At 45.3% G+C, this 21,035-nt stretch overlaps 1 protein-coding gene across 7 annotated transcripts in view; it reads left to right on the top strand.

The window, feature by feature from the left end:
* Nucleotides 1-21,035, top strand: part of RBPMS (RNA binding protein, mRNA processing factor) — a 178,272-nt gene that overhangs the window by 134,308 nt on the left and 22,929 nt on the right. The gene's annotated exons all lie outside the window — the stretch shown is intronic.

Raw genomic sequence — 21,035 nt, forward strand, 5'->3', positions numbered from 1 at the left:
TAATACCCTCCAGCTCCATCCATGTTGCTGCAAATGATTGGATTTGCCCTTTTCTTATAGCTGAGTAGTATTCCATTGTGTATATGTACCACATCTTCTTTATCCATTCATCTATTGATGGACATTTAGGTTGCTTCCAATTCTTGGCTATTGTAAATAGTGCTGCAATAAACATAGGGGTGCATCTGTCTTTCTCAAACTTGATTGCTGCATTCTTAGGGTAAATTCCTAGGAGTGGAATTCCTGGGTCAAATGGTAAGTCTGTTTTGAGCATTTTGATGTATCTCCATACTGCTTTCCACAATGGTTGAACTAACTTACATTCCCACCAGCAGTGTAGGAGGGTTCCCCTTTCTCCACAGCCTCGCCAACATTTGTTGTTGTTTGTCTTTTGGATGGCAGCCATCCTTACTGGTGTGAGGTGATACCTCATTGTAGTTTTAATTTGCATTTCTCTGATAATTAGCGATGTGGAGCATCTTTTCATGTGTCTGTTGGCCATCTGTATTTCTTTTTTGGAGAACTGTCTGTTCAGTTCCTCTGCCCATTTTTTAATTGGGTTATTTGTTTTTTGTTTGTTGAGGCGTGAGAGCTCCTTATATATTCTGGACGTCAAGCCTTTATCGGATGTGTCATTTTCAAATATATTCTCCCATACTGTAGGGATCCTTCTTGTTCTATTGATGGTGTCTTTTGCTGTACAGAAGCTTTTCAGCTTAATATAGTCCCACTTACTCATTTTTGCTGTTGTTTTCCTTGCCCGGGGAGATATGTTCAAGAAGAGGTCACTCATGTTTATGTCTAAGAGGTTTTCGCCTATGTTTTCTTCCAAGAGTTTAATGGTTTCATGGCTTACATTCAGGTCTTTGATCCATTTTGAGTTTACTTTTGTATATGGGGTTAGACAATGGTCCAGTTTCATTCTCCTACATGTAGCTGTCCAGTTTTGCCAGCACCACCTGTTGAAGAGACTGTCATTTCGCCATTGTATGTCCATGGCTCCTTTATCAAATATTAATTGACCATATATGTCTGGGTTAATGTCTGGATTCTCTAGTCTGTTCCATTGGTCTGTGGCTCTGCTCTTGTGCCAGTACCAAATTGTCTTGATTACTATGGCTTTATAGTAGAGCTTGAAGTTGGGGAGTGAGATCCCCCCTACTTTATTCTTCTTTCTCAGGATTGCTTTGGCTATTCGGGGTCTTTGGTGTTTCCATATGAATTTTTGAATTGTTTGTTCCAGTTCATTGAAGAATGTTGCTGGTAGTTTCATAGGGATTGCATCAAATCTGTATATTGCTTTGGGCAGGATGGCCATTTTAACGATATTAATTCTTCCTAGCTACGAGCATGGGATGAGTTTCCATCTGTTAGTGTCCCCTTTAATTTCTCTTAAGAGTGACTTGTAGTTTTCAGAGTATAAGTCTTTCACTTCTTTGGTTAGGTTTATTCCTAGGTATTTTATTTTTTTTGATGCAATTGTGAATGGAGTTGTTTTCCTGATTTCTCTTTCTGTTGGTTCATTGTTAGTATATAGGAAAGCCACAGATTTCTGTGTGTTGATTTTGTATCCTGCAACTTTGCTGTATTCCGATATCAGTTCTAGTAGTTTTGGGGTGGAGTCTTTAGGGTTTTTTATGTACAGTATCATGTCATCTGCAAATAGTGACAGTTTAACTTCTTCTTTACCAATCTGGATTCCTTGTATTTCTTTATTTTGTCTGATTGCCGTGGCTAGGACCTCCAGTACTATGTTAAATAACAGTGGAGAGAGTGGGCATCCCTGTCTAGTTCCCGATCTCAGAGGAAATGCTTTCAGCTTCTCGCTGTTCAATATAATGTTGGCTGTGGGTTTATCATAGATGGCCTTTATTATGTTGAGGTACTTGCCCTCTATTCCCATTTTGCTGAGAGTTTTTAACATGAATGGATGTTGAACTTTGTCAAATGCTTTTTCAGCATCTATGGAGATGATCATGTGGTTTTTGTCTTTCTTTTTGTTGATGTGGTGGATGATGTTGATGGACTTTCGAATGTTGTACCATCCTTGCATCCCTGGAATGAATCCCACTTGGTCATGGTGTATGATCCTTTTGATGTATTTTTGAATTCGGTTTGCTAATATTTTGTTGAGTATTTTTGCATCTACGTTCATCAGGGATATTGGTCTGTAGTTTTCTTTTTTGGTGGGGTCTTTGCCTGGTTTTGGTATTAGGGTGATGTTAGCTTCATAGAATGAGTTTGGGAGTATCCCCTCCTCCTCTATTTTTTGGAAAACTTTAAGGAGAATGGGTATTATGTCTTCCCTGTATGTCTGATAAAATTCCGAGGTAAATCCATCTGGCCCGGGGGTTTTGTTCTTTGGTAGTTTTTTGATTACCTCTTCAATTTCGTTGCTGGTAATTGGTCTGTTTAGATTTTCTGTTTCTTTCTGGGTCAATCTTGGAAGGTTATATTTTTCTAAGAAGTTGTCCATTTCTCCTAGGTTTCCCAGCTTGTTAGCATATAGGTTTTCATAGTATTCTCCAATAATTCTTTGCATTTCCGTGGGGTCCGTCGTGATTTTTCCTTTCTCGTTTCTGATACTGTTGATTTGTGTTGATTCTCTTTTCTTCTTAATAAGTCTGGCTAGAGGCTTATCTATTTTGTTTATTTTCTCGAAGAACCAGCTCTTGGTTTCATTGATTTTTGCTATTGTTTTATTCTTCTCAATTTTATTTATTTCTTCTCTGATCTTTATTATGTCCCTCCTTCTGCTGACTTTAGGCCTCATTTGTTCTTCTTTTTCCAATTTCGATAATTGTGACATTAGACCATTCATTTGGGATTGCTCTTCCTTTTTTAAATATGCTTGGATTGCTATATACTTTCCTCTTAAGACTGCTTTTGCTGTGTCCCACAGAAGTTGGGGCTTAGTGTTGTTGTTGTCATTTGTTTCCATATATTGCTGGATCTCCATTTTGATTTGGTCATTGATCCATTGATTATTTAGGAGCGTGTTGTTAAGCCTCCATGTGTTTGTGAGCCTCTTTGCTTTCTTTGTACAGTTTATTTCTAGTTTTATGCCTTTGTGGTCTGAGAAGTTGGTTGGTAGGATTTCAATCTTTTGGAATTTTCTGAGGCTCTTTTTGTGGCCTAGTATGTGGTCTATTCTGGAGAATGTTCCATGTGCACTTGAGAAGAATGTATATCCCGCTGCTTTTGGATGTAGAGTTCTATAGATGTCTATTAGGTCCATCTGCTCTACTGTGTTGTTCAGTGCTTCCGTGTCCTTACTTATTTTCTGCCCAGTGGATCTATCCTTTGGGGTGAGTGGTGTGTTGAAGTCTCCTAGAATGAATGCATTGCAGTCTATATCCCCCTTTAGTTCTGTTAGTATTTGTTTCACATATGCTGGTGCTCCTGTGTTGGGTGCATATATATTTAGAATGGTTATATCCTCTTGTTTGACTGAGCCCTTTATCATTATGTAGTGTCCTTCTTTATCTCTTGTTACTTTCTTTGTTTTGAAGTCTATTTTGTCTGATATTAGTACTGCAACCCCTGCTTTCTTCTCACTGTTGTTTGCTTGAAATATGTTTTTCCATCCCTTGACTTTTAGTCTGTACATGTCTTTGGGTTTGAGGTGAGTTTCTTGTAAGCAGCATATAGATGGGTCTTGCTTTTTTATCCATTCTGTTACTCTGTGTCTTTTGATTGGTGCATTCAACCCATTAACATTTAGGGTGACTATTGAAAGATATGTACTTATTGCCATTGCAGGCTTTAAATTCGTGGTTACCAAAGGTTCAAGGTTAGCCTCTTTAGTATCTTACTGCCTAACTTAGCTCGCTTATTGAGCTGTTATATACACTGTCTGGAGATTCTTTTCTTCTCTCCCTTCTTGTTCCTCCTCCTCGATTCTTCATATGTTGGGTGTTTTGTGCTGTGCTCTTTCTAGGAGTGCTCCCATCTAGAGCAGTCCCTGTAAGATGTTCTGTAGAGGTGGTTTGTGGGAAGCAAATTCCCTCAGCTTTTGTTTGTCTGGGAATTGTTTAATCCCACCATCATATTTGAATGATAGTCGTGCTGGATACAGTATCCTTGGTTCAAGGCCCTTCTGTTTCATTGTATTAAATATATCATGCCATTCTCTTCTGGCCTGTAGGGTTTCTGTTGAGAAATCTGACGTTAGCCTGATGGGTTTCCCTTTATAGGTGACCTTTTTCTCTCTAGCTGCCTTTAACACTCTTTCCTTGTCCTTGATCTTTGCCATTTTAATTATTATGTGTCTTGGTGTTGCCCTTCTTGGATCCTTTCTGTTGGGGGTTCTGTGTATTTCCGTGGTCTGTTCGATTACTTCCTCCCCCAGTGTGGGGAAGTTTTCAGCAATTATTTCTTCTAAGATACTTTCCATCTCTTTTCCTCTCTCTTCTTCTTCTGGGACCCCTATAATACGGATATTGCTCCTTTTAGATTGGTCACACAGTTCTCTTAATATTGTTTCATTCCTGGAGATCCTTTTGTCTCTCTCTATGTCAGCTTCTATGCGTTCCTGTTCTCTGATTTCAATTCCATCAATGGCCTCTTGCATTCTATCCATTCTGCTTATAAACCCTTCCAGAGTTTGTTTCATTTCTGCGATCTCCTTTCTGGCATCTGTGATCTCCTTCCGGACTTCATCCCATTTCTCTTGCGTATTTCTCTGCATCTCTGTCAGCATGTTTATGATTCTTATTTTGAATTCTTTGTCAGGAAGACTGGTTAGGTCTGTCTCCTTCTCTGGTGTTGTCTCTGTGATCTTTGTCTGCCTGTAGCTTTGCCTTTTCATGGTGATAGGAATAGTCTGCAGAACTGGGACGAGTGACGGCTGGAAGGACTTCCCTTCTTGTTGGTTTGTGGTCCTCCTCTCTTGGGAGAACAGCGGCCTCTAGTGGCTTGTGCTGCGCAGCTGCGCGCAGACAGGGTTTCTGCTTCCTGCCCGGCTGCTATGGAGTTAATCTCCGCTGTTGCTGTGGGCGTGGCCTGGCTCGGGCAGCTACTCCAAAATGGTGGAGTCGCGTTGGAGCAGGAGCTGCTGGGAGGCTATTTATCTCCGTAAGGGGCCTCCCTGCTCCCTGCAGCCCAGGGGTTAGGGTGCGCAGAGATCCCGGATTCCCTACCTCTGGATTAAGTGACCCGCCCTGCCCCTTTAAGACTTCCAAAAAGCACCCGCCAAAACAAAACAACGACCACAAAAAAAACAAGAAAAAAAATTTTTTTAATTAAAAAAAAAAAAATTTTTAATAAAAAAAAAAAAAGGTGGTCGTTCGTTTTTCTTTATTCTCCGGTGCCAGCTTCAGGCCTCTGCTCACCGGTCTTTCTGCCCTGTTTCCCTAATATTAGGGTCCCTGTCCCTTTAAGACTTCCAAAAAGCGCTCGCCAAAACAAAGCAGCAAAAAAGCAAAAAAAAAAAAAAAAAATGGTCGCGCGCTTTTCTTATGTCCTCTGTTGCCCAGCCTTCAGTGCCTGCTCACTGTTCTTGCTGCCCTGTTTTCCCAGTATCGAGGGCCCTGCACTCTGGCCCGGATGGCTGGGGCTGGGTGTTCGGCAGTCCTGGGCTCCGTCTCCCTCCCGCTCTGCCTGCTCTTCTCCCGCCGGGAGCTGGGGGGAGGGGCGCTCGGCTCCCGCGGGGCCGGGGCTTGTATCTTACCCCCTTCGCGAGGCGCTGGGTTCTCTCAGGTGCGGATGTGGTCTGGATATTGTCCTGTGTCCTCTGGTCTTTATTCTAGGAAGGGTTGTCTTTGTTATATTTTCATAGATATATGTTGTTTTGGGAGGAGATTTCCGCTGCTCTACTCACGCCGCCATCTTCCGCCCCTCTCCCATAGTCTGTTTTTATAGCCTAGATAGAGGCATCTGCAAAAAGCAGTTTCATTAAGGACACCTACCCCATGTTCTTATAAACATACTTCTTCCTTCCTACCTTTCCTCCCTCACCAAATAATACATGTTTGCCCCAAAAAGGTAAGTGGCGGGTAGACATTGTACGTTAGCCTTAGATGTTTTTCTCAGTGGATGAAGAACTGTGCTTCCCTTCCTTCCTACTCCTTCCAAGCTGCGTCCGTCTCTCCTCTTCCGTCTCTGACCCAAACCTGCGATTTCTTGTGCCTTCTCTCTCACTCACTCAGGGCCCATATACACTAGTGTGCCTTCTAGTTTTTCTAAAACTGTGTCAAAATTACCCTACAGAGATGCTTTTCTTTTAATTATAAATTTTTAAAATAAGTTTAAGTATTAATTAGATATCATCATGGCCCAGAAGAGCAGATGAGAATTGTCCTCCTGTTTTCAAAATAACTTTGTGTTAGTCATGCACCCAGAAGTAGCATTTTCTTTCTTTTTTGGTTTTGAAGGTAACAACCTGTCTTCTCTAACTTGGCGAGGAAGTTCAGCTGTGTGGTCTGGGGAGAAGGTGTTTCACTGGATAAAACCACCCTCGTAACGCAGTGGTTCAGAGCGTCGGTTCTGGAGCCACATTGCTTATCTTTAAGCGATGGCTTCTCTCCACCTAGCCCGCGTGGCCTTGGGTCTGTCACTTCATTTCTCCAAGCCCTTAGCGTCCTCCAAGTATGACTCGGAGCTGATAACAGCAGCGCCTCATACGGATATCCTGGAGGCTAGGTTAGTCTGTGAAGCATTTCGCACAAAGTATGCACTGCATATACGTCCTTACTCTTACCATTTGATGTGACTAGTCCCATAGACGAGCCACACAGCCAGTTTTATGTACAATACTGATGTCCCTGTGTGATCTAAATGATCTACCACTGATGGAAAAGGTTGTTTGCCCAGCAAATGAGGCAGAAGGAACACCAAGTGGCAGCGCAGTTCCGGACTGGAAGGGGGGGCGGATGTGTTACAAAAAGGGGTGGGCGTATTCATTCAGGAAATACTCACTGGGTGCCTACTTTGTGCCCGACACTGTGGAAGGCACATGGGTGAAGACTGAATGGCATTCTGCCCTTATGAAGCCTCCCAAGGCCTCTAGCGGAGTGGAGCTGAGCGGACTGTGATTTTTTTTAAAACCCAATGCTCTTTTGAAATATAAGTCCTCTTAAACATCCAGATTTGATTGCAGTCATTAAGAAATCCAGCTCTGCGAGAGGCTGGCCAATACCCTCCAGGTTCAGTAGCCCGTGTCTAGGGAGGGAGCGGCCTGGGGGAAGCCTGGCCAGAGGAGCAGTTTTCTTCCTGCTTGTGCTCTGGGTTCCCTTTCACTCTAGGCCAGCGACCTGGACCTTTTTAGAACCATGGATCCCGCTGGGTGGTTTCTTGGCACGGAGCAGCTGGGCTGCCCAGAGGCACGGCAGAGAATCACTAACCGAGGGGAGGCGACGCTGGGCCGGTTGACTCCAGACCAGCTCACCCCTGGAATTTCCTTGCACATACTTTCTGGGTCTCGGTTGGCCTTCTTGTGGATTTAGAGAATTGCTACAGGAATGCAGGTTATGAGAGAAAAACTGGAAAGACGGTGGAAGTTACTAGGAAGCCAGTTTAAAAGTTAAGAGGTGGTTAAATCAGTCCCAGTGAGAAACTGTGTTCGGGTGGTAGAGGCAGGGATAGAAAGAAAGCTGGGAAGGCACGGAGGGCAGTGACGAGCACGGGGAGGCAGGCCAGCGGAGGGGCTGGATTCGGGGCGGAGGCGGCTGATTCACAGCCTGGTTCTATCGCTTGCTGGGGGTCCTTGGGCCACTTATTCAACCTCTCTGTGCCTCTGCTTCCAAATAATACACAAGATGTCAGTGCACCTCCCAGTGAGGAGACTAGCCTAGCGGACTGCACGTAAAACACGCTCAGTGACATCAGGCTCTGTTACCCTTACCACTGACCGCATTCTCAGTATCTCCGTCACCCTTGCGTCCTAGGACCTGGCATTGTTCGGATGCGGGAAATGAAGGAGACTTTGAACCTGAGTAAATGAGGTAAAGGGAAGTGGGGGCAGGAAAGAGGAAGGTTTGTTAGTGACGGTGAGCTCGCTACGGGGCGAGATGAGGTTAGGATGTCTGCCTCAGTGTGGGAGGTGGAGCTGCGGATTTACGTGTCGTCCTGAGCAGGGCCGATGGTCAGTCCGTGGAGGGGACCGAGGACCGGGGTCAGGAGGAGGGCTGCAGCGGGTCCCCTGCACGGAGCGCAAGGTGCAGGAGTGACGTGTGCCCGGTGGTACCTGAGCTTCCCCCGTCGCCGACCCTCCCCCTACACCTGTCTTTGCGGGGAGCCAGCGAGTGCGCAGGGCCTCTCATGGGAACTCTGGTTGGCATAGGCAGCCGCAGCAGGGCACCACCAGGGGGTGGCCGAAAACAACAAATGTATTTTCTCACCGTTTAGGAGGACAGAGTCTGAAATTGGGGTGTTGGCAGTTCCTTCTGGAGGCTCTGGGGGTGAAATGGTCCCAGGCCTGCCTCCGAACTTGTGGCTGTGGGCAATCCTTGGCATTCCCAGCTCGTGGGCACATCATTCTGATCTCGGTCCCATTTCACGGCGGCGTCTTATCTGTGCATCCACTCTTCTTATAAGGACATCAGTCCTTGAATTTAGGGCCCACCCTGAATCCAGGGTGATCTTATCTCAAGGTTCTTAAATAATCACATTTGCAAAATTCCTGTCTTCTGAAAAGGTTACATTCTGAGACTCCAGGTGAATTGGGGGTGGTGGGGAGACAGCATCTCACCCACCTCAGGAGCTGGTGTGCTGGGCACAGGCTGCGTTCCTCGACCGGTCGCCGGGGGAGCACGCCCTGAAGGGACTGCTGTCCACAGCGTGGGCCTCCTAAGTTTCAGTTCTGGAAGGTTTACTTCCCAGGCGTGGATCAACTACCTGCTGTGGTTTGAGAGTGGGAATTGATTGCTTAACAGAATTGTTGATTCATTTCTCTTGTTTCAAACTTGATTTTTTTTTCCATTAAAAATGGAAGCTTTTCATCATATTTGGGCCTTCCAGGTCATGGCTGCTCTTTTTTTCTGGCGGAATTCTGCATCTGTCAGGCAGCCTCTCCCGGAGGACCCTGATCCTGGCTGGGTTCCAGTAATGAGCAGGCTAAAAACCAGAGGTGCAGCCCCCGCATCTGAGGCCTGTCTCCTCCCCCGGGACTGTCGCCCCGACCCAGCAGGGCAGGTTCAGTGGGAACTTGGTGAAAGACTGAACATACGGGCAGATCGGTGACTGATGGGCCGCCCTGGCTGGGGCATCTAAGCGGTATCTTACCGAGATCTGGGAGCACAGAGGACGGGCCCTCAGAGACAGTGTGCTTAGTGGTGGGTGTGCTGAGCGTGAGATCGCTATGGACTGTTTCCAGGTAGAAATACCCAGGAGGCAGAGTAGATACTGGTTAGACGGCAGACTTGCTATTCCCAGCGGGCTTGTAAGTCCTCAGAAGGCTCTCCTTGCCCCTCGCACTCTGGACCAAGAGGCGTCCCCTCTCCACAGCTGCTTTGCTTGCTCATGGAAGGTGAGCGGGCCAATGAGGCGATCCTCAGGAGCTCAGGCCACTGACCTTCACCAGAGACTCTGCAGGCGGTTCTTTTCAAAGGGGTTGGAGGGCGGAGGTGGGGACATTCCCGTCCCTGTTGGTCTCCCTGTTGGTCAGAACCCAGTCTGAGCTCTGGTTGCCAGTTCTTTTGCTAAAAAGAGGACTATTCACATGTATATTGTGAGCTTTCAGTCTGGTCCTCCCAGGGGCAGAAGGAGAAAGGATACAGCTGGGGGCGCAGGGAGGGGGTGGTTGACCCAGCGCCTCGGGAGGGTCGGACAGTCTTTCTGCTCAGGGGTGGTCAGGAGACCCCGGTCAGCACCATCTCACTCCATGATGAGCTCCCATTCCCCCCAATGGGCCCAGGGCTGCAAACTCTCTCTTCGTCACCTTCGCCCCCTATTTAGTTTGAGCGGCACGGGCCGCCCGCTGCTCTCCTGCCTGGGCCTGCTTCTCCATAGGGTCGTGGGCTTGTGCTGTGGAAAACCTGCCTCCTTGGCTGTTGGGTTGTTTCCAAGCCCACACTAGCCATCACAGAGGGTACAAATGCAAAAGGCTCATTCAGCTCAGACACCTTCCGTGCAGGGAGAGTGTGTGGCTGGCAGAGTGCCCCCCTCACACAGAAATGCCGGCGTCATGGCTTTCTTGCCGCAGGTGCATCCTGACCTGGGCGGGCTGCCCCCCATTGTGCCATTTCTCACTGTCACCAAGCAGAGAATAACAGGCCCGGTCTGCTTGGATCCTCCAGTCTCTCCCACAAAGCAAGTCCAGGATTGTTGCTCTCATTTGCATTTTCTGTCCTGCTGTGTCTCATTCATTCAACGAATGACTGTGTTAACAGGCACTATACCTATACCGAGTTCTCTGAAAGCAAAATGCACACTACTTTGCTTTAGTACAGTTAAGAGAGAAAGACGGGTAAGAGGATAAATAACTCACCCCATTAGTTCTCAAACCTAAGTGTGCGTCAGAATCACCCGAAGGGCAGAATTTCTGATTTAGTAGGTCTGGAGTGGAGCCACGAATCTGCGTGTCTCCCAGGCTCCCAGGGATGCTGTCCCAGTCCGGGGACCCCATTTGAGAGGCACTGACTCCTAGGACGCCGCCATGTGGGCGCTGTAAGTGCAGATAGGACACGGCTGGGGGCAGGCAGGATGAAGTAGATAATGCCACCTGGTTTATTTACCTTTCTTCCTGTTATTTTACCTGTTTCAGTCCTGGGCTAGACTGTCCTGTACTTCATTTATGGGGCTGTAAATGCTCACTCAAGGACTCCGTGGGCAGTCGCCCCAGGGACTTAGGGCTCTGAAGTCCGGGTCAGTCAGGAGGGCCTGCTCTGTTCCCCCCGTGTCGCGTTCTTCCTGGCTCTCTTGCCCCGCCCCAGCTGCCCCTCCCTTGCTCAGATGCTTTCCAGGCTACAGGAAGTTCAGACTCCAGATATTGAAGAGGACCTTATTTTAAAACCTGGTCCCTGGTTGAGAGCAGTGCAGTTCTCAAACTGTGTCCTCTGGAACCCTCAGGGGGTGCCTTGGGGACTATCACAGGGGCTGACGTCCTTCAGCCGTGCCCCAGCGCCGCCACACAACATAGGGACACTTTTATCAGAAAGGGTTTCTGGGAAAAACTAGTTTGGAAAAAAGGTTTCTACTGCTTTTATTTTTCACTTTGAAAATTACTGCTCTGCAACATGAACTCTGGTTTTAACCTCCCTTTGTTCAGGTTTTTTAGTGTGTGTGTGACAAATACGGCAAGGGCTGGGGCGTTCTAGATCTGTCACCTTCCTGAGTCCCTTCAACGAAATGGTGTGTCTTTAAGCGACTGTTTGAATTTTCCGTCGGGCCCTATTCAGTAGACGAGTGCCATGAGGCACTGCACGCCCGCCTCAGAGCTGGCCCCGCGGGGCAGACGCGAGTGAGGCCCCAGCCCCGGGAAATGTGTTGCTGCAGGCCCCCTCTTTGCTCCCCCCCAGGGCTCCCCGGCATGGACGTCCCCGCTGACGCAGCCTGAGCCCGGCTGCCCCATCCTCAGAGGCGCAGGAGGAGAACGGATGCAGCCGGGACCGCAGGGAGGGGGGCGCGCTGCGTGGCTCCCCTGCCGTGACTGCGGATTCCCGAGGGGAGAGGGGAGGTGCACCGGGGGGGTGTTTCCCGTAAGGTGGCTCTCTTCCTTTTTAGGCTTCTGCTTCACTACCTTTCTAAACTGTTACTCAGCAGATTTGGGGTCAGAGGACCCCCACTCTCCTGGGCTGGGTTTTGTGCAGACAGTAATTAGTGAATTGTCTCTGAGCATCAGAATAGACCCAATGGGAAGTAGTGCTTTAGGCTAAAAATGAGCAAATGTCTGGAAATGATAAATTCCCTGAGTCAGGCTGAGTTGGAAACGCTGACTGCACCTTCTTATCTCCATATTTATCTCTTTTTTTTTTTTTTTAAATAATTATTTTTTATTGAAGGGTAGTTGACGCACAGTATTACATTACATTAGTTTCAAGTGTACAACACAGTGGTAGAACATTTATATACATAATTCTAGGTTCCAGCTATCACCCTACCAGGCTGTTACAATATCTTGACTATATTCCTTATGCTATACATTACATCCCGGTTACTAATTTATTTTACCATTGGAAGTCTGTCCTTTTTTTTTTTTTTTTTTTTTGTGAGGGCATCTCTCATATTTATTGATCAAATGGTTGTTAACGACAATAAAATTCTGTATAGGGGAGTCAGTGCTCAATGCACAATCATTAATCCACCCCAAGCCTAATTTTCGTCAGTCTCCAATCTTCTGAGGCATAACAAACAAGTTCTTACATGGAGAACAAATTCTTACATAATGAATAAGTTACATAGTGAACAGTACAAGGGCAGTCATCACAGAAACTTTCGGTTTTGCTCATGCATTATGAACTCGAAACAGTTCAAATATGAATACTCATTTGGTTTTTATACTTGATTTATATGTGGATACCACATTTCTCTCTTTATTATTATTATTTTTAATAAAATGCTGAAGTGGTAGGTAGATACAAGATAAAGGTAGAAAACATAGTTTAGTGTTGTAAGAGAGCACATGTAGATGATCAGGTGTGTGCCTGTAGACTATGTGTTAATCCAAGCTAGACAAGGGCAATAAAACATCCACGGATGCAGAAGATTTCTCTCAGAACAGGGGGGGTGAGGTTCTAAGCCTCACCTCTGTTGATCCCCAATTTCTCACCTGATGGCCCCCCTGCGACTGTGCCTGTCTTAGGTTGCTTCCTCCCTTGAGGAATCTTACCCGTCTCTGGCTAACCAGTCATCTTCCGGGGCCATACAGGGAAATGTGAAGTTGGTAAGTGAGAGGGAAGCCTTATTGTTTGAAAAGGTTAGCTTTTTACTTCTTTGCATATTTATGCCCTGTGGCTTCTATGCCCAGCATTTGTCTTGAGGTATCTTTACCACTTGGAGGAGTTATGATACTCGGTAAATTTGATATGAGGCACGAATTCTATTTAAGGGTTGTAATTAGGAAGGAAGAAGAAAAGCTATAGAAGTAGCAGGTGGAAGAAAACATGGGAAGATTGATTATTTCTTTGACAAATCTTCTTGTAGAGTAACTTCAGCATATATAGGTTTTAAGCTACTACTTAAATTGCACACACACATTAACATAATAGGAGTATAGTTACATAACCAAAGCATATCTGTAATTACCAGCCATCTCCAGTGAAACCAAGAAAACCATTAAGGCACCTTAGACATTTGTGAAAACTTATCTATGATATGGTGGATATTGTCCAACTGAACTTGAACAGTCTGAGAGAAATCAGACAAATTAAGACAACCCATTCCTGGGGACTGTTCACATCCCATATGTTCTTTTAACAGTAAATAGTCTGTAGTTGTAAGAGTTTGGAGCACTACAATTTGCACTTCTCCAAATTCTTGGTTGAGTTCCAACAGTATAGATCCAGTCAAATTTGTTGTTTTACTGTATGCACAGGCCAGCTTAGATATCTCCTTCCTCATTCCCATGGCAAGTCCAGGAGCTGGTGGGATGAATGCATCTACACCTGTAGCAGTGCGTGGATCTTTGTTGGGGTTTTTTGATGATCATCTTCTGGCATGACTCTTCCAGAGAGTGCTGATGTTGGAAGTTCTTTTTCATATCATATCTTAGTTCATTTTCGGGGTAGCCCAATTAGGCTTTGATCCTCTGTATAAACACAAACAGACCCTTTGCCTACACTTTTATATGCCCTTTATACCCTTGTGTAGAACTCGTTGGAGGTTACCACACAGGAACTGACCTTTTTTTTTTTTTTTTTGCTTTGTTTTTGGTATCACTAATCTACACTTACATGACGAATATTATGTTTACTAGGCTCTCCCCTATACCAGGTCTCCCCTATAAACCCCTTTACAGTCACTGTCCATCAGCATAGCAAAATGTTGTAGAATCACTACTTGCCTTCTCTGTGTTGTACAGCCCTCCCTTTTCTCCTACCCCCCCATGCATGTTAATCTTAATACCCCCCTACTTCTCCCCCCCCTTATCCCTCCCTACCCACCCATCCTCCCCAGTCCCTTTCCCTTTGGTACCTGTTAGTCCATTGTTGAGTTCTGTGATTCTGGTGCTGTTTTGTTCCTTCAGTTTTTCCTTTGTTCTTATATTCCACAGATAAGTGAAATCAGTTGGTATTTCTCTTTCTCCGCTTGGCTTGTTTCACTGAGCATAATACCCTCCAGCTCCATCCATGTTGCTGCAAATGATTGGATTTGCCCTTTTCTTATGGCTGAGTAGTATTCCATTGTGTATATGTACCACGTCTTCTTTATCCATTCATCTATTGATGGACATTTAGGTTGCTTCCAATTCTTGGCTATTGTAAATAGTGCTGCAATAAACATAGGGGTGCATCTGTCTTTCTCAAACTTGATTGCTGCGTTCTTAGGGTAAATTCCTAGGAGTGGAATTCCTGGGTCAAATGGTAAGTCTGTTTTGAGCATTTTCATATACCTCCATACTGCTTTCCACAATGGTTGAACTAACTTACATTCCCACCAGCAGTGTAGGAGGGTTCCCCTTTCTCCACAGCCTCGCCAACATTTGTTGTTGTTTGTCTTTTGGATGGCAGCCATCCTTACTGGTGTGAGGTGATACCTCATTGTAGTTTTAATTTGCATTTCTCTGATAATTAGCGATGTGGAGCATCTCTTCATGTGTCTGTTGGCCATCTGTATTTCTTTTTTGGAGAACTGTCTGTTCAATTCCTCTGCCCATTTTTTAATTGGGTTATTTGTTTTTTGTTTGTTGAGGCATGTGAGCTCCTTATATATTCTGGATGTCAAGCCTTTATCGGATGTGTCATTTTCAAATATATTCTCCCATACTGTAGGGATCCTTCTTGTTCTATTGATGGTGTCTTTTGCTGTACAGAAGCTTTTCAGCTTAATATAGTCCCACTTACTCATTTTTGCTGTTGTTTTCCTTGCCCGGGGAGATATGTTCAAGAAGAGGTCACTCATGTTTATGTCTAAGAGGTTTGTGCCTATGTTTTCTTCCAAGAGTTTAATGGTTTCATGGCTTACATTCAGGTCTTTGATCCATTTTGAGTTTACTTTTGTATATGGGGTTAGACAATGGTCCAGTTTCATTCTCCTACATGTAGCTGTCCAGTTTTGCCAGCACCACCTGTTGAAGAGACTGTCATTTCGCCATTGTATGTCCATGGCTCCTTTATCAAATATTAATTGACCATATATGTCTGGGTTAATGTCTGGATTCTCTAGTCTGTTCCATTGGTCTGTGGCTCTGTTCTTGTGCCAGTACCAAATTGTCTTGATTACTATGGCTTTATAGTAGAGCTTGAAGTTGGGGAGTGGGATCCCCCCTACTTTATTCTTCTTTCTCAGGATTGCTTTGGCTATTCGGGGTCTTTGGTGTTTCCATATGAATTTTTGAATTATTTGTTCCAGTTCATTGAAGAATGTTGCTGGTAGTTTCATAGGGATTGCATCAAATCTGTATATTGCTTTGGGCAGGATGGCCATTTTGACGATATTAATTCTTCCTAGCCACGAGCATGGGATGAGTTTCCATCTGTTAGTTTCCCCTTTAATTTCTCTTAAGAGTGACTTGTAGTTTTCAGAGTATAAGTCTTTCACTTCTTTGGTTAGGTTTATTCCTAGGTATTTTATTTTTTTGGATGCAGTTGTGAATGGAGTTGTTTTCCTGATTTCTCTTTCTGTTGGTTCATTGTTGGTATATAGGAAAGCCACAGATTTCTGTGTGTTGATTTTGTATCCTGCAACTTTGCTGTATTCCGATATCAGTTCTAGTAGTTCTGGGGTGGAGTCTTTAGGGTTTTTTATGTACAGTATCATGTCATCTGCAAATAGTGACAGTTTGACTTCTTCTTTGCCAATCTGGATTCCTTGTATTTTTTTGTTTTGTCTGATTGCCGTGGCTAGGACCTCTAGTACAATGTTAAATAACAGTGGGGAGAGTGGGCATCCCTGTCTAGTTCCCGATCTCAGCGGAAATGCTTTCAGCTTCTCGCTGTTCAATATAATGTTGGCTGTGGGTTTATCATAGATGGCCTTTATTATGTTGAGGTACTTGCCCTCTATCCCCATTTTGCTGAGAGTTTTTAACATGAATGGATGTTGAACTTTGTCAAATGCTTTTTCAGCATCTATGGAGATGATCATGTGGTTTTTGTCTTTCTTTTTGTTGATGTGGTGGATGATGTTGATGGACTTTCGAATGTTGTACCATCCTTGCATCCCTGGGATGAATCCCACTTGGTCATGGTGTATGATCCTTTTGATGTATTTTTGAATTCGGTTTGCTAATATTTTGTTGAGTATTTTTGCATCTACGTTCATCAGGGATATTGGTCTGTAGTTTTCTTTTTTGGTGGGGTCTTTGCCTGGTTTTGGTATTAGGGTGATGTTAGCTTCATAGAATGAATTTGGGAGTATCCTCTCCTCCTCTATTTTTTGGAAAACTTTAAGGAGAATGGGTATTATGTCTTCCCTGTATGTCTGATAAAATTCCGAGGTAAATCCTTCTGGCCCGGGGGTTTTGTTCTTTGGTAGTTTTTGGATTACCGCTTCAATTTCGTTGCTGGTAATTGGTCTGTTTAGATTTTCTGTTTCTTTCTGGGTCAGTCTTGGAAGGTTATATTTTTCTAGGAAGTTGTCCATTTCTCCTAGGTTTCCCAGCTTGTTAGCATATAGGTTTTCATAGTATTCTCCAATAATTCTTTGCATTTCCGTGGGGTCCGTCGTGATTTTTCCTTTCTCGTTTCTGATACTGTTGATTTGTGTTGACTCTCTTTTCTTCTTAATAAGTCTGGCTAGAGGCTTATCTATTTTGTTTATTTTCTCGAAGAACCAGCTCTTGGTTTCATTGATTTTTGCTATTGTTTTATTCTTCTCAATTTTATTTATTTCTTCTCTGATCTTTATTATGTCCCTCCTTCTGCTGACCTTAGGCCTCATCTGTTCTTCTTTTTCCAATTTCGATAATTGTGACATTAGACCATTCATTTGGGATTGCTCTTCCTTTTTTAAATATGCTTGGATTGCTATATACTTTCCTCTTAAGACTGCTTTTGCTGTGTCCCACAGAAGTTGGGGCTTAGTGTTGTTGTTGTCATTTGTTTCCATATATTGCTGGATCTCCATTTTGATTTGGTCATTGATCCATTGATTATTTAGGAGCGTGTTGTTAAGCCTCCATGTGTTTGTGAGCCTCTTTGCTTTCTTTGTACAGTTTATTTCTAGTTTTATGCCTTTGTGGTCTGAAAAGTTGGTTGGTAGGATTTCAATCTTTTGGAATTTTCTGAGGCTCTTTTTGTGGCCTAGTATGTGGTCTATTCTGGAGAATGTTCCATGTGCACTTGGGAAGAATGTATATCCCGCTGCTTTTGGATGTAGAGTTCTGTAGATGTCTATTAGGTCCATCTGCTCTACTGTGTTGTTCAGTGCTTCCGTGTCCTTACTTATTTTCTGCCCAGTGGATCTATCCTTTGGGGTGAGTGGTGTGTTGAAGTCTCCTAGAATGAATGCATTGCAGTCTATATCCCCCTTTAGTTCTGTTAGTATTTGTTTCACATATGCTGGTGCTCCTGTGTTGGGTGCATATATATTTAGAATGGTTATATCCTCTTGTTTGACTGAGCCCTTTATCATTATGTAGTGTCCTTCTTTATCTCTTGTTACTTTCTTTGTTTTGAAGTCTATTTTGTCCGATATTAGTACTGCAACCCCTGCTTTCTTCTCACTGTTGTTTGCTTGAAATATGTTTTTCCATCCCTTGAGTTTTAGTCTGTACATATCTTTGGGTTTGAGGTGAGTTTCTTGTAAGCAGCATATAGATGGGTCTTGCTTTTTTATCCATTCTGTTACTCTGTGTCTTTTGATTGTTGCATTCAACCCATTAACATTTAGGGTGACTATTGAAAGATATGTACTTATTGCCATTGCAGGCTTTAAATTCGTGGTTACCAAAGGTTCAAGGTTAGCCTCTTTAGTATCTTACTGCCTAACTTAGCTCGCTTATTGAGCTGTTATATACACTGTCTGGAGATTCTTTTCTTCTCTCCCTTCTTGTTCCTCCTCCTTGATTCTTCATATGTTGGGTGTTTTGTGCTGTGCACTTTCTAGGAGTGCTCCCATCTAGAGCAGTCCCTGTAAGATGTTCTGTAGAGGTGGTTTGTGGAAAGCAAATTCCCTCAGCTTTTGTTTGTCTGGGAATTGTTTAATCCCACCGTCATATTTGAATGATAGTCGTGCTGGATACAGTATCCTTGGTTCAAGGCCCTTCTGTTTCATTGTATTAAATATATCATGCCATTCTCTTCTGGCCTGTAGGGTTTCTGTTGAGAAATCTGACGTTAGCCTGATGGGTTTCCCTTTTTAGGTGACCTTTTTCTCTCTAGCTGCCTTTAACACTCTTTCCTTGTCCTTGATCTCTGCCATTTTAATTATTATGTGTCTTGGTGTTGCCCTTCTTGGATCCTTTCTGTTGGGGGTTCTGTGTATTTCCGTGGTCTGTTCGATTACTTCCTCCCCCAGTGTGGGGAAGTTTTCAGCAATTATTTCTTCTAAGATACTTTCCATCTCTTTTCCTCTCTCTTCTTCTTCTGGGACCCCTATAATACGGATATTGTTCCTTTTGGATTGGTCACACAGTTCTCTTAATATTGTTTCATTCCTGGAGATTCTTTTGTCTCTCTCTATGTCAGCTTCTATGCGTTCCTGTTCTCTGATTTCAATTCCATCAATGACCTCTTGCATTCTATCCATTCTGCTTATAAACCCTTCCAGAGTTTGTTTCATTTCTGCGATCTCCTTTCTGGCATCTGTGATCTCCCTCCGGACTTCATCCCATTTCTCTTGCGTATTTCTCTGCATCTCTGTCAGCATGTTTATGATTCTTATTTTGAATTCTTTGTCAGGAAGACTGGTTAGGTCTGTCTCCTTCTCTGGTGTTGTCTCTGTGATCTTTGTCGGCCTGTAGCTTTGCCTTTTCATGGTGATAGGAATAGTCTGCAGAGCTGGGACGAGTGACGGCTGGAAGGACTTCCTTTCTTGTTGGTTTGTGGCCCTCCTCTCCTGGGAGAACAGCGGCCTCTAGTGGCTTGTGCTGCGCAGCTGCGCGCAGACAGGGTTTCTGCTTCCTGCCCGGCTGCTATGGAGTTAATCTCCGCTGTTGCTGTGGGCGTGGCCTGGCTCGGGCAGCTGCTCCAAAATGGTGGAGTCGCGTTGGAGCAGGAGCTGCTGGGAGGCTATTTATCTCCGTAAGGGGCCTCGCTGCTCCCTGTAGCCCAGGGGTTAGGGTGCCCAGAGATCCCAGATTCCCTACCTCTGGATTAAGTGACCCGCCCTGCCCCTTTAAGACTTCCAAAAAGCACCCGCCAAAACAAAACAACGCCCACCAAAAAAAAAAGAAAAAAAATTTTTTTTAATTAAAAAAAAAAAAAAGTTTTTAATTAAAAAAAAAGGTGGTTGTTCGTTTTTCTTTATTCTCTGGTGCCAGCCTCAGGCCTCTGCTCACCGGTCTTTCTGCCCTGTTTCCCTAGTATTGGGGTCCCTATCCCTTTAAGACTTCCAAAAAGTGCTCGCCAAAACAAAACAGCAAAAAAGCAAAAAAAAATGGTCGCGCGCTTTTCTTATGTCCTCTGTCGCCCAGCCTCCAGTGCCTGCTCACTGTTCTTGCTGCCCTGTTTTCCCAGTATCGAGGGCCCTGCACTCTGGCCCGGATGGCTGGGGCTGGGTGTTCGGCAGCCCTGGGCTCCGTCTCCCTCCCGCTCTGCCTGCTCTTCTCCCGCCGGGAGCTGGGGGGAGGGGCGCTCGGCTCCCGCGGGGCCGGGGCTTGTATCTTACCCCCTTCGCGAGGCGCTGGGTTCTCTCAGGTGCGGATGTGGTCTGGATATTGTCCTGTGTCCTCTGGTCTTTATTCTAGGAAGGGTTGTCTTTGTTATATTTTCATAGATATATGTTGTTTTGGGAGGAGATTTCCGCTGCTCTACTCACGCCGCCATCTTCCGCCACTCCTCCATATTTATCTCTTTAAGATCGAATATCTTAAAAGACATACTCATTTCATTTTTATAACTTTGTAAAGGAAGCACCGGTGATCAGTGCAAGCCCCTCCCCGCCGAGCCTGACAGGCGACAAGGGCAGGGGAGGAGGGCCCCCGTCAGACTGCAGGCCCGCACGCGGCTGGCCGGACTTGCCGGGGCTGAGACGAGACTGTGCTGGCTCTTGATCTTGGCACCTAAAAGACCCAGAACATCTTAAAATAGCGGGGTAGCTGAAATAACGATAACTTGCCATTCCCGAGAGTGGTGGCTTGTTATAATCGGAGGCATCGCTTCTGGTTAGTTTCCACGAGCTGGGTTCCCACACGAGTGGCGCTGATGGAGATGATGGGCTCTCGTCGGGACAGGAAATGCAGGGTCTGTTAAACATTGTCCCAGCCCCTTTGCAAGGGATTTCCTTTCAGAAATTACACACACACCTATGCACACTAGACCTGGAAGTGAATGGGTAGATCTGCTTGTTTTAGAGACATGTGAAGCTACTGTTCTGTGCAAATAAGGGCCATCAGCCCGCCCTTGAGGGCTCTCCAGCCTGGACACAGCAGCCTGTGTGCCCTGCCCCAGGGCACCGCTCCACGTCAGTGGCCTCTCCAGGCCGCCCTCTGGGTAGGCGGCCCCGGTCAGCTCTGGGCTCCCTGTCACCTTGTCAGGAGTACTGGCCGTGCCAGCAGGCTGCAGGGAGACCCCCTGCCCACCAGGCCCCTGTGCCCCCCTGGCACCCTCAGCAGAGCCCAGCTTTGCTTCTTACCACACTGAAACCCTGCCCGGAGCCAGTTTGGTGGGGATGGGGAGGATGAGGGAGACCTGGGTGGGCTGAGCAGGCCTGGGGTGGCTTCCTAGGTGGTGGGATGGAGTGTGTGACTTGGACCTTGGTCAGGGGTGCTGTAGCCGTCTGGAAAGTCCTGAATGGCAGGGTCACTAACAGCTCTACCAAGTAGGCTTTCCAGACTC

The sequence above is a fragment of the Manis pentadactyla genome, chromosome 7, assembly GCF_030020395.1.
Source record: "Manis pentadactyla isolate mManPen7 chromosome 7, mManPen7.hap1, whole genome shotgun sequence".
Taxonomy (NCBI): Eukaryota; Metazoa; Chordata; class Mammalia; order Pholidota; family Manidae; genus Manis; species Manis pentadactyla.